This window comes from Gorilla gorilla, chromosome 23 (assembly GCF_029281585.2).
Source record: "Gorilla gorilla gorilla isolate KB3781 chromosome 23, NHGRI_mGorGor1-v2.1_pri, whole genome shotgun sequence".
Taxonomy (NCBI): domain Eukaryota; kingdom Metazoa; phylum Chordata; class Mammalia; order Primates; family Hominidae; genus Gorilla; species Gorilla gorilla.
This window is the reverse complement of record NC_086018.1, coordinates 15,175,765-15,180,059: the sequence shown is the minus strand read 5'-3', so window position 1 is coordinate 15,180,059 and position 4,295 is coordinate 15,175,765.

Here is a 4,295-nt window from a genome sequence, read left to right as displayed (position 1 = left end):
AACCCAGGCTTTCCTGCTTAAATCTAAACCATTGAAAAAGAGACAAGGGACATATGAGAATAAAACTGTCAGCTTTATTACTGCTAAAAGCTTGTTGGAGAACACCACTTATTTGGGAGACAACACGGACTTGCTGATGCTACCCTTGGTGTCCTTGGCACAGGTATAAAGCCCAGCCCTCCGTGCTGCAGGGACAGGCAGAACACAGACTTCTGGTGGACCAGCTGGCTCCTAAAGAGGAGAGGGGACTAAATCATGTATGCTTGGTTCTTTCTTCCCAGCTTCTCTCAGGTAACTCACGTTTCCTCTTCCCCAGGTAGAGAGAGGCCAGGAGTATTATTAACAGAAGTCCCATTTTCAGGGAAACATGACTAGTAGGAAATATGTATCCCTTCCCTACAGAGAACTCCACCTTCTCAGAATTCTCCCTCAGCAAGACTGAGTGTGTATGTGTGTGATGAGAGAGATGGAGAGAGACAGACAGAAAGAGAGAGAGAAAGAGAGAGAGACACAGAGAGAGAGAGAGACAGTGAGCAGTAAACCCTCCTGCAAGCCCTTCCTGACCCCAGCCAGGGGGACCTGCCCATCTCTCTGTGGCCTGTTGGCCATCATCCACCCCTGTTCTTCCAGCCACAGCTTCCCTGCCATTCCTGTACTGGGAACCAACTTCTCTTTTCTTTCGTCTGCCTCCTACTGGTGTGAGGTAGGATATGCCAGTTTCCCTCCCTTTATCCTTTATTCCTTCTCATGTGGAAAAGCAACCATGACTTTTAGCCAGTCATAAGGCTATATTTTCTAGCCTTCTTTGCTGCTAGGCATGACCATGTGGTTAAGTTTCGGCCAATGAGGTGTAAGCAGAAGTGGTATAAGAGACTCCTTGGAAGTGCACCTGTAGGGAAATGGGATACCCCTTTTTGTCTCTTTCCTGGTGGCTGGAATGTGAACATAAGGGCTGGAGCCTGAGCAGCTATCTTAGACCATGAAGTGGCAGCTGTGCAGTGAAGGCCGTGAAGGAGCAAAATAGGAGCCTGGGTACCTAACAAGTTTGTGGAACCACAATACCAAGGCTGTGTTGTTCTCTCCCAACTACTTCGTTTATGTGAGAGAAACACATTTCTTTCTTATCTAAGCCACTGCTCTTTGGAGGTTTCTGTGTCTTACAGCCAAACCTAATTCTAACTAATAGAAAATGTGTGTGGGTGTTAGCAGGTTTACAGACGTCTAGATGCAGACACATTTGTACAAGTTTGTGGAGAAAGTGGGAGTATGAACAGTCATTCACCTGTTGCTTTTTTTTTTTTTTTTTTCTGAGATGGAGTCTCACTCTGTTGCCTAGGCTGGAGTGCAGTGGCACAGTCTCGGCTCACTGCAACCTCCACCTCCCGGATTCAAGCGATTCCCCAGCCTCGGACTACCGAGTAGCTGGGATTACAGATGCGTGCCACCATGCCCAGCTAATTTTTGGATTTTTAGTAGAGACGTGGTTTCACCTTGTTGGCCAGGCTGGTCTCGAACTCCTGACCTCAGGTGATCTGCCCGCCTCCACCTCCCAAAGTGCTGGGATTACAGGCCACCGTGCCTGGCCTCACCTGCCTATTAATGTTAACTGAGCACCCGTCATGTGCAAGGCATCATGCATGACAGGACTGTGAGGGAGACAGAGGTGAATCAGAGAGACACTGCCCTCAAGCAGCTTAGAGTCCAGGGCATCGAGCTTGTACACGTGTGAGGCCGGAACTTCCCACAGTGTATCTTCTGTTCTGCTACCTTTCCTGAAAAGAACTGGCTCACCTCGGATTCCTGCCAGGAATGGCTGCTGTTTTATGGGGTTTGGGCCACAACTGAGGATAAGCGAAAGCAAGGTAGGCCTGGGAGAAAAATATGGATCACTTGAGATGAGCAGGGCCCACAGATATTAGTGCTGGGCACCAGTTGAACAGAACTGTGGTCATATAGGTGTGGCTGGGGGCTGGGGATAGAGAACAGGGAGCAGCATCTGTTCTGGGATGGGAAGTGCATGGTCTCCAGAACATACTGGTCCAGCGTCTGCTCAGAGACATGCTAACTCCTAAAGGAGAGCTTCCTAAAGTGGGTCAGCAGCATGAGCATCCTGGGGAGCTGATCAGATATGCACATCCGAACTCCAAAGGGAGCGCCATCAATCTGGGTTTTTAGGAGACCTCCAGGTGATTCTGATGGATGCTCAAGTTAGAGAATCCTGGACTTCTGAAGCCAGGTAGCAAGGTGGGGCAAGTCAGTGCATAGAAGGCTACAAATTCCAAATATAGTGTAATCCAAGCACCGAAGCCCCCTCTGAGACAAAAGCTGATTTAACAAACCCCACGAGTAACATGTGATTGAAGACTGGCGAGGCCCTTCTAATTAACATCCACGGTCCATTTGTACAACAGACGGTACAAAACATAATCTGGATAAACTCAGAAGACGTGCTCATATAAAGATTTGGGAAGTCTCCAAATTCAATCAAGTGAGCAGAGCAAATATTCTGAACCTGAATATGAAAGAACACCTTAATGTGATTGTGTCGTAACACGACTGGGAATCAAAATAAAGATGCGTTAAGTAACAGCAGGGCAGGGGTTCTGCTTACAATGTCAGCCACAGAGCCTGAGTTTGTTAGTGTTTATTCAGCACTGCCCAAAGGATAGAGCTAGGGGTGGCAGAATATGTGCTCCGTGCATCCGGCAGGATGGGAAGACACCTAGAATAGTACAGGGTAGACGTGAGTGCCCTTGTTCCTGGAAGTGCAAACTCTTTAACATGGCAAGCCTTAGCTGTGAGATTTCTCCTTAGAGGATGGTTCTTACCTTTTACTGGCTTATGAACCTAGAGAATCTAATAAAGACTTATCACATACACACACAGTCTTTGATTCAATAATCACGTTGGAATCTCCCACAGTGCACCTTCTGTCATCTTTCCCCGAAACAAACAGACAAACAAACCAAACCAACTAAAACAACAGCAAAACCCTGCCCATTTCTGGTTCCTGCTTTGGATGGGCTGGAATGGTCTTATGACATTCAGTCCACAATGGAGGAAGAATGAAAGCAAGGCAGGCCCATGTGGGGAACACTGCTGACTTAGGCTGAAACTCCTGAAGATCAATAACACTAAGTATGACACAGTCCTGATCACCAAGAATATTAGTTATCTTTTGCTGTATAACGAATTATCCCAAAGTGTAATGACTTAAAACAACAAACCTTCATTATCTCCCTGTTTCTGAGGGTTAGGAATTCAGGAGTGACTTAGCTGGGTGGTTTTGCCTCAGGGTGGTTCATGAGGTTTTGGTCAAGGGTTCTGCCAGGAATGGAAGCTCCACCTCCAAGAAGATTCTCTCTCCTGACTACTGGTAGGATGCCTCAGATCCTCACCATGTGGGCCTTTCTATAGGGCTGCTTGAATGGCCTCACCACATGACATCTCTACTATGCGTCTAGCTTTCCTAGAATGAGTTATCTAAATGAGGGCAAGGTGGAAGTCACAGTATCTTTTATGACCTAGCCTTGGAAATCAACTACACTCACTTCTGTCCCATGTTATTTATTAAAAAGTCAGTGAAGTCCAGCCCACACTCAATGGGAGGGGAATTAGAATTAGACTCCAACTTTTTTTTTTTCTTTTTTTTTTTTTTTTGAGACAGAGTCTCACTCTGTTGCTCAGGCTGTAGTGGCACAATCTTGGCTCACTGCAACCTCTGCCTCCTGAGCTCAAGCGATCCTCCCACCTTAGCCTCCTAGAATAGCTGGGACTACAGGTGTGTGTCACTATGCCTGGCTAATTTTTTTTTTATATACATATTTTGTGGAGACAGGGTTTTGTCATGTTGCCCAGGCTGGTCTGGAATTCCTGGACTCAAGTGATCCATCTGCCTCGGCTTCCCAAGTGTTGGGATTACAGGCATGAACCACCATACCCACCCAACTCCAGCTTTTTTTTTTTTTTTTGGAGACATAGTTCCGCTCTGTCGCTCAGGCTGGAGTGCAGTGGCTCAATCTCAGCTCAGCTCTCTGCAACCTCTGCTTCCCAGGTTCAAGTGATTCTCCTGCCTCAGCCTCCCAAGTAGCTGGGATTACAGGCACACACCACCATGCCTGGCTAATTTTTGTATTTTTAGTAGAGACAGAGTTTCACCATGTTGGCCAGGCTGGTCTCGAACTCCTGACCTCAGATGATCCACCTACCTCGGCCTCCCAAAGTGCTGGGATTACAGGCATGAGCCACTGTGACCGGCCTTTTTTTCTTTCTTTCTTTTTTTTTTTTTTGAGATA